The following is a 13,510-nucleotide window of genomic DNA, read 5'->3' as shown; positions in this document are numbered from 1 at the left end:
TTCCCTGTGTTGTACAGTATGTCCTTGTAGCTTATTTATACCTAATAGTTTGTACCTCTCACTCCCCTACCCCGATATTACCCCTCCCCACTTCCCTCTCCCCACTGGTAACCACTGGTTTGTTCTCTATATCTGTGAGTCTGCTTCGTTTTCATTATTTTCACTAGTTTGTCGTATTTTTTAGATGCCACATGTGATATCATACAGTATTTGTCTTTCTCTGCCTTATTTCACTTAGCATAATGCTCTCCAAGTCCATCCATGCTGCTGCAAATGGCAACATTTTATGCTTTTTTATGACTGTGTAGTATTCCATTGAATATATATACCACATCTCCTTTATCCATTCATTGGTTGATGGAGAACAAGTACTTCTTCACTTGTTGGCAACACCCTATTTGTTTTAGTCTTCAAATCATGTGGCAAGGGCCAAATAGGGCCTGACCTGTCCTCTGCAGTATCACACAACATGCCCAGCCTGAATCCCTGAATCCCAGAGCAGGTGAAGGAGGGGGGAAAGGCTTTGATGCCATAGGTAATGGGGAGCCACTGCAGGTTTTGGAGGAACAGTGTATCTTACTAAAAATGGTATTTGAACTACTAGTGTAAATCCCACCACCAACAAATAATCATATATAAAAATGATTAGATTTATCTGGGTTATTAATTAATTCAATTTGTCTAGGACCTAAATGTAGTCTTGAAGAGAAGATATAAAGCTGCTTGGAGTCTACAGACAAAGGTGAATGATAAGGAGTAATGGATTCAGGAAGAGAAGGTATCGTGAAGAGTACACAATGGTTAACTTCTGTACCCTTATTTAGCATTATATAATTTTAGAAATAGATGGGGTCTTCAAAAACACCAAAGGATAAAGAAAACTATGGAAGAATGGAGAGTCCTGACTGAGAGTCAGGACACCTGGGGACAAGCCCCAACTCTACCCCCAACTTGCTCTGGGATCTCAGTCCAGTCATTACCCTCTCTGGGCTCCATATGGACCAACGGTACTTTATGATTCCTGCAATTGCTAACATTCTATCCATCTAGTGCAATTAAATAACACATAAATCAAATGTGAACACATCAGCTATACTGTTGATAGTGAACTGGTGGGCTTGCAAAGAAGAAAGAAGCAATCATTTATAGATCTGTTTCTCAGACAAGATACAGGGGCCCCTAGGAATGTTCAGCCGTGCCCCAAGGAACATAAGCAGCCACAGGACAAACATGGAATGTCTTCTTGGAATGCCAATTATATCGCTAGTACATGATTTAAAATGTATTTATAGGATATCAAAAATAAATACATTACGGAGGAGAATACAATATTTCAATAAGTTTAAAAGACATACTATGAAACTTCAAAAAAGTTTTGAGCACGGGGAGAGCTCTTTGGAACTATGCCTAGGGATTCCTAATGTGTGTGTGTGTGTGTGTGTGTGTGTGTGTGTGTGTGCGCGTGCACATCCTGGCTCAATAGATCTGAGCAGACAGAAATCCATGAAATATGTATTTGAAAATTGCACTCAGCTTATAATAGAACTAATCCAATTTGAGGGAAAGGTGCAAAGAAGATGTACAAGTACACATTTGGCGAGGGAAATTCATAAGGAGGCCCAGGGATACGGAACTGGATGAGAATTCACAATGAGGCAGGGCCAGAGCAGAGGGAAGGGTGGGGAGATCCCTGCTAAGGGGGTGTGACATTTTGTCTCCACAGTGGCCCCCTCAGCCATCACCTTTGTCCCGGGTTTGACCTCCTGGGTAAGCTGTTGTTGATGGTGGGTCTGGTAGGGAAGAAACAGTGAGGGGATAAGGAGGCAGGACTAGGGGCTGTCGGCGAAGGGGGTGGGGAGCTGAGGAAAGGTGGAAGATGAGCTGCTGTCTCTTTCAATCCCAGTGCCAAGCCTTTCACTGTCCCCAAGGCCGCTAAATCCCATCCTCACCATGTCTCCTTCCCTGAGACCTTGGAGGCCACCAGCTTCCCACCCCACCTTCATAACTCTCCACACCTGCATCCCCCCTTTCTCCAGCCTCCAAGGCTGAGGGTCCTTCCTGTCACAGGCTAACCCGCTTCCAGGCTCTTCAACTCCCACTTCCTGGCCCCTGGAGGCTGTTCCCCAGTCACTCCTCCTCTCTCACTGGTATTTTCACTCTCACCCTCCTTTCTTGTTTTTCCCCCTGAGTCTATACATGTAATCACATTTCTTCCCCTAAACCCAGACTTCCCTCCTTCCTCAGATCCTCTTCCCTGTCTCTTTCCCTCCTCCTTGGAGTCCTGGGTGACACTGCCTCTTCACTCCCTCGGGTCCCCTGAACGCCACAAACCGCTGCCACAGCAGCAGGCAAACACAACAGGTGCCCGGGGTACCATGGAGCCAAAGTGTTGAAGAAATAAAGTAATAATAAAAGGATATACAGGGGCTTCCCTGGTGACGCAGTGGTTCAGAATCCACCTGCCAATGTAGGGGGACACAGGTTCGAGCCCTGGTCCGGGAATATCTCACATGCCGCAGAACAACTAAGCCCGTGCACCACAACTATGGAGCCTGTGCTCTAGAGCCCGCGAGCCACAACTACTGAGCCCGCGCGCCGCAACTACTGAAGCCCACGCACCTAGAGCCCGTGCTCGACAACAAGAGAAGCCACCGTAATGAGAAGCCCGCGCACCACAACAAAGAGTAGCCCCTGCTCGCCGCAACTAGAGAAAGCCCGCGCGCAGCAACAAAGACCCAATGCAGCCATAAATAAATAAAAAATAATAATAAAACTATATATGGATGTATGCATGTATATGTATACATATGTATATTAAAACACAGATATTTAAATTGATGATATCTTGGGGGAAATCAAAACTCTGTTGGCCTTTATTACAATTACAAGTTAGCATTGATTTTATTTTGATATATACATGGGGAGGACAACACAATCTTTTTAGTGCTTAGAGCTTCTAACAGTCTTACTCTTGCTCTGGAAATCAGGACTTTACCCCTGATCATCCATGAAGGCACTCCTCCCTCAGACACTTGGGCCAGAATCCTTGGAATCACCCTGCACTCTGTCTTGCTTACTGCTCACTGCAGGGAACCACCAAATAGTGATGACTTTTTTCTAAACTACTTATATCTCAAATTTACCACTTTTCCCCTATCCCTACCACCCCCCGCCTCACCCACACCCCCATCGTTTCTGAACTGGTGTAGCACAGACGCCCCTTGCAATGCTCTCTGCCTCCAGCCTGGCCACTCGTGGGTCCATCCTCCACTCTGCAGCCAACGAAGGTCTTGTGATTTCCCCACTTGAAACCACTCATGCATTCCCCAGCTTGTACACCAGAGACTAAGCCCTTAGCCTGGCTTCAAGGGCCTTCTAGGACCTTCTCCTAGAAGGTCTCCTTCATCAGACTCATCTCCTGTCGCATCCCATGTAACTGCTCCCTGGTGGCTCCTCTCATAAGCCACGTAGTTTCCTGGCTCTGTGCCTTTGCTTATGTTGCCGCCTCTTTCTGGAATTTCCTTCCCAACTTTCTTCACCTGGTATCACTTTCTCCCGGAAGCCTTCGCTTAACTCCCAGGATAGGCACCCACTGTGGACACTCAAGATCTGTGAACATCTCTATCTTATAACTTACCTAGTGTACCCAAAGCACTTGTCTACCTATATCTTCCCAAATAAACTCTAACATCTTATTCATCTTTGTAACCTCAGCCCTTAGGCCAGGGCCTTATATATAATAGGTGCTTACTAACTACTGAGATAAATGTAAGTTGAACTGGACAGGAATTCAGACTGGGTGTGAGAAGACAGGGCTTGGGGATTGAGTGATGGGGGAGGATGATTTGGGGTCCAGAGACTGGGTGGGCTGGGAAGGGCTGAGGAGACACAAATGTGATGTGAGGGCATGTCACAGGGAAGCTGTGTGTGTGTGTGTGTGTGTGTGTGTGTGTGTGTGTGCGTGCGTGCGCGTGTCTGTATATGCACAAGCTTAAGAGAGAAAGAGGGAAAGATTATAAATATAAAGAAAGAGTAAGTGGAGAGGAAGAGGGAGGGAGACGACGGCTGGAAAGGAAGGAGTGAGGGATGGGGAGAAGCCCACAGCTTGGACCTTTCCATAGTCATAGAAAGCACGCAGCCAGCAATAAGAGAAGCAACGGGGGTGACCTCCAGATCTGGCTCTGCTTGGGACTGGAGCTGGCTTGGGAGATAACCAGGATCTGCAGACTTTAGAGATTTGGGGTTTCTTTCTTGAGTTCAGGGTTACTTTTTCCTCCCCTCTGAGCTCTTTTGGATACAGAGGCTTTTATTGCCTTGACAGAATAAAACACTAGCTGTTCAGGGAACACAGGGAACACAGCCTCCCTATTTGCTCTGTAAGGCGCTTTCTTTCCCCCAGAGAAATCGCTCCTGGCTGCGAGTCCGCAGGCCTCTGGGAGGTATAATTTGCTAAAGGAGTTCAAATCAATGCACCACCCAGAGCAGAGCCATGCCCAAGGCTGGAAAGAGCCCTTCGTGTTCAGGAATCTGAAGAGTCCCACTTCTCCCAAGTGGCATCTTGAGGGGCTGACGCAGAAAACTCCCAAAAATAGGCGAAATGAGAGCTTTGCCCCAGCATTTGCGGTCGGAGCTTTGGAGAGAGAGAGAGAGAGAGTCTTTTTTTTTTTACGTTGCTCTTCAGTAGCAGAAGCGGGAGGGAAAGGCCGAGCTCTGCCCTCTGAACCTGGCCTCAGGTTTGGATCTGAGGGCCCAGCCCAGCTGCAGGGCTGTAGGAGCAGCCAGGTGGGCCAGGCGGGGCCCCTAGGGGAGCCCTGGCAGCGGAGTCAGCGCCCCCCTGCTCACGCCCGATTACTCTAAGGCTTTTAAGGGCCTGCTTTGTGCAGGCCCCACGCTGGGTATCAGAACACCGACATGCCAAAGACTTATCCTTGCCCTTGAGAGGGTCACAGCTTGGTGGACGAAACAGGTTGTCCGTAATTTCTGCACAGAGCACTAAGTGTTTCGTGTGAAGGAAATTCGGGATGTTATGGCGCCTGGGAGGACCACCTGTTCCAGCTTTCATAATAGTGTCAGCAGAAGATTGCAGGTCCAAGGGACCAGCATGGACAGAGACCCAGAGGAGAGAAGTGACAGGTTGTGTGGACTGCCACAAGGAGTCTGCTGCTGCCCGAGGGAGAGACGTAAGAAGGAGATGCAGGAGATGGGGCATCCCGGGAGGATGGTTTTGACTTCTCGGCCACACGGTTTACTTTCTTCTTATCTTCCTTTTCTACTCTGACCTTTTGGTCAAAAGATACAGATTTGAGGGGTGAAGGAAGGGTAGGAGGAAAGAGTTCTTCCCCAGGCCTTGCCATCCAAATCCCTGGTCACCACCCCAGCGGGGCCTTTTTCACTGAGGACGGTGGCCTCCGGGAGCTCAGAGGGGCAGCTGATGTGTGTCAGGCTGTGAGGGCCTAAGCCACAGCAGAGCAGGGGACAGAGGGCTGGCCAAGGCCCACAGCTCCACGGAAGGCCAGGAGGGCATTCTTACTCCCTTCTCAACTTCCAGCCAACCAAGGCAGTACAAAATTATTTACTCTCCTTCCCTTGATGACTGCTTCTCAAACATTCGTTGCTTTATATCCTCTGGGCATAGCAGAGTTGGAACATTCTGTCATGGCAGGACATCCCTTCTTGGAAAGCATTCAGGAGAAGCTGCCCTTCCTGGCCTCGAGCAAAGGCGACCTCAGGTAGATGCTGCTGCAGTCAGGTGCTTTCTGTCTGCCGCTGCCTTTGGAGAGAGGCTGGACTGCTGAGAATCGGCGAGGAACCTCCAGTTACTGATTCTGGAGGGGGCAGGCCAAGGACTTGACAAAACTGGTTATTTAAGATAGAGTTGTTATGTGCAGGTTCTTAGTGAAAGGCAGTTTCAGCCCATCAGAGCTCTTCAGGCAGGTGTCTAAAGGCACAGATAGACTGCCTTCTCAAAATGAAAACAACTGCACCACTGGGTTTGCTGCTTGTCTTCCTTTCTCTTCCTTCTGGGTGTGATGGTCGGACTTCCTAGGCCCCAGAGGAGGGGCCTAGATCCCAGAGAGTGAGCCTTGCAACCCAGCAGTGGTTCCCTTCAACTTGCAGAATAAATTTCAAACCACCCCTCCCCCTGCCCCAGCATTGCCCAGTCTGCTTTTTATTACTAACAGGGGAGAGGGGGCGGGGAACGTGTTCCAAAACCAAGTAGCAGACAAACAGTACTTTGCATCTTTGTGGCCTGAATGAAACAAATCATCAGGGATGACCGTTTAAAACCAGAACTGGAAGTCCCACTTTGGCCTTCCCCTCACACTCCGGCTTCTGCTCAGCCCCCTGAATAATCAACTCTATTTCCTGCTTACCTGTCAGCTGACCCCATAAAACACCACTGCTGGGGATGCAACCTGGCTATTCCAAATACAGAGAGAAATGGACCCTTATCATTTGCTTCCTGAATGTGCCAGGGCTTTTTGTTGTGCTGTTTATTTTTCTCTTTTGACTGACAGTCAACACACCTGCATCTTAGACTGTCCTACTACAACTGTCCTTTGGTACAACCAGTGTGCACTTGATATTGTTATGACCTTGTGAAATGACCTTGCAATTTTTCACACTTTCAAAACTGGCCACTGTGCAAGATTCTCTTTCTCAACTGTATAACCTCTCTCTGAACCAGCACATTCTTCAGTCTCCTTGCTGGTTTCTTTGCTAGCAAGATAATAAACTCGGACATGTACTCAAGATCAATTTGTCTAAGGCATTTAAGGTCTTGACATCACTCTGCCCTCAGGGCACAGCCAGTTACAAAGGTTTTCTCAGCTTTCTCCTTCCCAGGCACTTTCAAGTGCACAGAGGACAGGTAAGTCTCTACCCCAGTCCCATGCCCACTCTATCTCCACCTCCCCTTTTTAATCTGTTTATTCCTATTTGTCTTTCAAGACTCATCTCAAGGGCATCTCTCTGAGAAGACTTTCCTGATGGACATGCTACCCCTCCTCACCCTTCAATTCCTCTCTCCATACAAGGTTAGGGAATCCTTTGTGCTCCTATGACCACCTTGTTTACATCTGTCATTCGACATCATGAGAAAAATACAATTTTTTAAAACTACCCAGGGGCTTCCCTGGTGGCGCAGTGGTTAAGAATCCGCCTGCCAATGCAGGGGACACGGGTTGGAGCCCTGGTCCGGGAAGATCCCACATGCTGCGGAGCAACTAAGCCCATGCGCCCCAACTACTGAAGTCCGCACACCTAGAGCCCATGCTCCACAACAAGAGAAGCCACCACAATGAGAAGCCCACGCACCACAACAAAGAGTAGCCCCCACTCGCTGAAACTAAAGGCGGCCCGCGCACAGCAACAAGGACCCAACGCAGCCAAAAAAAAAAAAAAAAAAAAAAAACTTGCCTAGATTGATAATGTAATTGTGAAGTACATGAGAAATATTAACAGCTAACATTGATTGAGCGCTTGCTATGCACCAGGTGCCATTCCAAGAGCTTTACACAAATGATCTCATTACAAATTGACAACAGCCCCGTACCTGTTACCTACCAAACCACCCCTTCCCTTCTTCATGGCTGGCAGAGCCCTAATTTCATTTGAGTGGCTACCATTCTTCCAAGTAACTCAAGGAAAGCTATATCCCAATTGGTCTAAACCAATTACTGTGATCCCATTTCTCTTAGAGTGATTGGTTTCAGCATAGACGTGGAATAAAATTCTGGCCATGAGGAATGAAGAGAAGTCTAATGAGCGGGAGAAAAGGACGTGCTTCTCAATAATTTCTGGATGCCAGAAACTTTGGCAGTCGTTCGCAGTTAGGAAGGGAATTAGCTTGAGAACAAAGAGACATAACGAAAATGTCAGAACCAAGAAATGGAAAGTAATTGAGTCTTTGATGGTGTCATTGATTACTGAGGTAACCAACCCAGAAGTATCAGGACTTCTTTTTATATGAGGAGATATATTTTCCTTATTGTTTAAATTGAATTACTTGTAGCCCAAAGCATCTTAATCATTGCAAAATCGATTAGAATGTTCTATTATTATTTCCATTTCACAAATAAGATAACTGAAGCTCAAAGAGCTTAAGTAAGTAATTTACTCAAGACTAACTGCTTGTAAAAAGTTAACCTGACTCTAGGACTTATAGACTCCACACAATGCTCACTCTCTGAGGAAAGAGCTCAATCTTATTCGGGATTTTTTTTTATCCTTGCGTCTAGCTGGCATATAATAGGTGCTGAAATACTTTTTGAATATGTGAGTACTTGTATGATCTGAACTTTTATGGCCATTCTCCCCTTAACATCACTGAAACACCTGAGTCCTGAAAAGGAACAGAAAAATATATTTCATTTGGGTCCTGCACCACTACCACTGGATCCCCTGAAGAACCAGTATTTAAAATAAGGAAAAAATGTACATGTGTTATAACAGTGTTACAAACAGGAAAGTAGATGAGAGCAATGGCTTAGTAGATGCATAAAAAGCACTTGATAAAATTTGAAAGTCATTTATAATTTTAGAAAAAAAATCTTAGCAAACTGGAAAATGAAGAACATTTCCTTAACCTTTTAAAGTATATTCCATCCAAAATCAACCGCAAACATCTAATTTAATGTTGAAGATTTAAATGATCTCCTTTAAGTTCAGGGTCAAGACCATCACTGCTTCACTACTTCTACTCAACATTATATTGGTAATCCTAACTAGTGGATTAACAAAAGGAAACGAAACAAAAGTTGAAAAGACAAGAAACAAAGCTATTATTTTTCACAGGTAGTATTATTATCTACAAAAAAGAAAAAACAAGAGAATCTTTAGAAACACTATTAGCATTAATTTTAAAATGTTCTGCAAAGTTGTTAGATCAATATGCAAATACAGATTACATTCCAATATACCTACAACAATTAGAAAACAGCATTTTCCATAACAACAAAACTTGAAATTTCCTAGGAATATAACCCACAAAAAGGATATGCAAAATCTCTATGGATAGAATTACCAGAGTTTATTGAAAAACATAAGACCTAAATAAGTGAAATATAAAAAGCTTATGAATTGACTTCGATTATTATAAAATTTCCAACCCTCCCCAAATTAAACTATGAATTCAACATGAAGAACAGAGGGGCACTCGACTTATCAGACATCAGTACTTGAAATAAGGTTATAGTAATTAAGATTTCAAAAGCATGGGGGGGACTAGTGCTTCTCAAACTTTCAGGCTCCCAGGAATCCTCTGGGGATCTTGTTAATCACAGATCCCAACTGAGAAGGTCTAGGATGAGGCTTGAGGTTCTACATTCCCAACAAGCTACGAGGTGGTATTGATGTTGCTGGTCCATGAACCACAACTCTGAAAAGCAAGGGAGTAAATAATTGAAAGAAGAGAGTAACAAGTCCAGAAACAAACCCATGCATTTATTAAAGCTTGCTATACGATAAAGATGGCAAAGCAGATTAGTAGAGAAAGTGGACTATTTAATAGATTGGGCTGACCCAAAGTCCGTATAAGAGGGACATAGGAGTGTCAAAGTTAGGGAGAGATTTGAAGATTAGATGTGGCTGGCTTTGAAGATGGAAGAAGGGTCTACAAGCCAAGGGATGTAGGTGGGCTTTAGAAGCCAGAAAAGGCGAGGAAACTGATTCTCTCTTAGAGCCTAAAGAAAGAATGCAGCCCTGCTGACATGTTGACTTTTAGCTCAGTGAAAGCCATTTTGGACTTCTGTCCTCCAGGCTATAACAAATTTGTTGTTTTAAGCCACTAAGTTTGTGGTATATTGTTACAGGAGTATTAAAAAAACAAATGCACCACATAACAAAAGTCACCATAGAACAAAGTGAAAAGATAAACCATAGACTGGGAGGAAATTTTTACAATGCATACAGCCGACCGAGAATTAGAATGGAAGACTATAAGAAAGACTATAATAACATCAATAAAAATAAATCAAGAGGCCAGCTAGAAAAACAAGCAAAGGATATGTACAGAATTCACAGAGGGGGATACCTCAACGATCAAGAAAAATAAGAAAAGATGCACAACCTCATTAATAATCCTGGAAGTGCAAATTAGAAAATCAGTGAGATGTCATTTTACACCCATCAAAAATTTTTTTTGAAAAAAGGAATCATTATCTTTTATTTAAATCCATACACCTAAAACAAATATCATATAATATCACTTATATGTGGAATCTAGAAAAATGGTACAGATGAACTTATTTGCAAAGCAGAAATAGAGACACAGATGTAGAGAATAAATGTATGGATACCAAGGGGGGAAGGGGGGATGAGATGAACTGGGAGATTGGGATTGACATATATACACTACGATATATAAAACAGACAACTAATCAGAACCTACCGCACAACACAGGGAACTCTACTCAATGCTCCATGGTGACCTAAATGGGAAGGAAATCTAAAAAAGAGGGGATATACGTATATGTATAACTGATTCACCCTGCTGCACGGCAGAAACCAGCACAACATTGCAAAGCAACCACACTCCAACAAAAGTTAATTTAAAAAAATAAATTCATACATTTATTCTCAGTCTTCATTTGGGTTGAACTCTCAGCATCTTTTAAAACTATTTTTCAAAAAAGAAAAAATTAAGAAAACAAGTCCTTTTTTTTTTTTTTTAGATTCCATATACATGTGTTAGCATATGGTATTTGTTTTTCTCTTTCTGACTTACTTCACTCTGTATGACAGACTCTAGGTCCATCCACCTCACTACAGATAACTCAATTTCGTTTCTTTTTATGGCTGAGTAAAAAAAAAAAAAAAAAGGTTATAAAGAACCGAGGGGCAGGACAGGAATAAAGACGCAGATGTAGAGAATGGACTTGAGGACACAGGGAGGGGGAAGGGTAGGCTGAGAGGAAGTGAGAGAGTGGCATGGACATATATACACTACCAAATGTAAAATAGATAGCTAGTGGGAAGCAGCTGCATAGCACAGGGAGATCAGCTCAGTGCTTTGTGACCACCTAGAGGCCTGGGATAAGGAGAGTGGGAGGGAGACGCAAGAGGGAGGGGATATGGGGATATATGTATACATATAGCTGATTCACTTTGTTATAAAGCAGAAACTAACACACCATTGTAAAGGAATTATACTCCAATAAAGATGTTAAAAAAAAGAAAACAAGTCCATCTATAAGAACATCAAAAAGAGTAAAATACTTAGGAATAAATTTAATAAAAGAAACATAAGGCTTGCACAATAAAAATCATAAAATGCTGTTGAAAGTAATTTTAAAAGTCCTAAAACAAAGTACTAAATAAATGAAATGATATCCCATGTTCATGAATTGGAAGACTTTGTACTGTTAAGATGACAATATTCCCCAAACCCCATCTGCCTTTTTTTTTTTTTTTGTCAGAAATTGAGAAACTGATCCTAAAGCAATGGTAATTAAAACAGTGTGGTACTGGCATAAGGCTAGACATATAGATCCATGAAACAGAATCGAGAATTCAGAAATAAACTCTGACATTTATGGTTAATTGGTTTTCCAAAAGGGTGCCAAGATAATTCAATGGGGGAAAGAATAGTCTTTTCAACAAATGGTATTGCGACAACTGGATATCGATATGCAAAAGAGGCTGGATCCCTATATCAAACCATGTAAAACAAATTAACTCAAAATAGATCAAAGAAGGAAAAGAAAGGATCAAAGACCTAAATATGGGCACTGAAACTATAAAACTCTTAGAAGAAAACATAGGAGTGGATCTTTGTGACTCTGAATTAGGCAATGGCTTCTTAGATATGATACCAAAAGCTCAAGCAACAAAAGAAAAAATAAACTGTAATTCATCAAAACTTAAAACTTTTGTGCTTCAAAGGACGCCATCAAAAAAGGAACAAGACAACCCAAGAAATGGAGAAAATGCCTGCAAATCATATATCTGATAAGGGTTCAGTATTCAGAACAAATAGAGAACTCTTATAGCCCACTTTAAAAATGTGCAAAGTATTTGAATAGACATTTCTCCTAAGAAGATACACAAATGAAAAGGTGATCAACATGATTAGCCATTAAGGAAATGCAAACCAAACCCACATTGATACACCACTTCACATCCATTTGATCTTTTGTTGGGTCTTCATTGCTGCTGCGCGTGGGCTTTCTCTAGTTGCTGCGAGTGGGAGCTACTCTTCATTGCGGTACGCAAGCTTCTCATTGCGGTGGCTTCTCTTGTTGAGGAGCACGGGCTCTAGGCGCACGGGCTTCAGTAGTTATGGCTCGCGGGCTCTAGAGCGCAGGCTCAGTAGTTGTGGCACACAGCATGTGGGATCTTCCCAGACCAGGGCTTAAACCTGTGTCCCTTAGAGAAACAAGAATCTCATAACTGGTTCTCATTACTTGCTTGTAAAGCTCCTTCTGCCGTGCCTCTAAATTCCACCATTCTTGCTCCAAGAAATAAACGGCCACATCCTCAAAAGTCAGAGGTAACGGAGCAGGCTCGGCCACGTGTCCTCGCAGTCCCACCTGGCCCTGGACTGGGTTATGGCCAAGCCAGGCATCCCAGCTGCCTGGGGCACCTCCCCCGTGGTGGCCCCCCACTCCCCCCATCAAAATTTTAAAATTTTGATAATGCCAAGTGTTGATGAAAATGTAGAACAATGGGAACTTTCATAAAATACTGACCGGAGTGAATATTTTTGCAATGACTTTGGAGAGAGCAATAGAGACATATTTAGTAAACCTGAAGGCACTCACACTATATGACTTAACAATCCCACCTGTAGGTATTTCATTAGAGATGCAATCACATGTGAGTACGCAGAGAAATTTACAAGAGTATTCATTAAGGCATTTTTGTAATACTAAACAATTGCAAACAACCTAAATATCCTTCCATGAGCAAATGGATAAATAAATTATAGCATATTGCCATAATGGAATACCACACAGCAATTAAAATCAACGAATCAGCACTTCCTCTCTTACCTAACTAGGTACATAATTATGCCTTAGCTGGTTTCCCCATCTCTGGTGTCTTCCCATTTTTGTACAACTGGAAGATATTTAAAAATCTGATCATGCCTCTACCTTAATTAAAAATTCTCCAGTGTGTTTTTGGTTTTTTGTTTGTTTTTTTCTTTTTGTGGTACACGGGCCTCGCACTGTTGTGGCCTCTCCCGTTGCAGAGCACAGGCTCCGGACGCGCAGGCTCAGCAGCCATGGCTCACGGGCCCAGCCGCTCCGCGGCATGTGGGATCCTCCCGGACCAGGGGCACGAACCCGTGTCCCCCGCATCGGCAGGCGGACTCTCAACCACTGCGCCACCAGGGAAGCCCTCCAGTGTGTTTTTTTAAAAAGAAGGTTTTATTGAGGTATAATTGCTATACAATAGACTGCATATATTTAGTGCACAATCTGATAAGTTTTGACACACATATAAACACCACCATGATCAAGGGAATGAACACATCCATCACCCCCAAACGTTTCCTGTGTCCCTTTGT

This window comes from Phocoena phocoena, chromosome 1, assembly GCF_963924675.1.
Source record: "Phocoena phocoena chromosome 1, mPhoPho1.1, whole genome shotgun sequence".
In the NCBI taxonomy this organism is placed as follows: domain Eukaryota; kingdom Metazoa; phylum Chordata; class Mammalia; order Artiodactyla; family Phocoenidae; genus Phocoena; species Phocoena phocoena.
Note: the sequence above shows the minus strand (reverse complement) of the source record.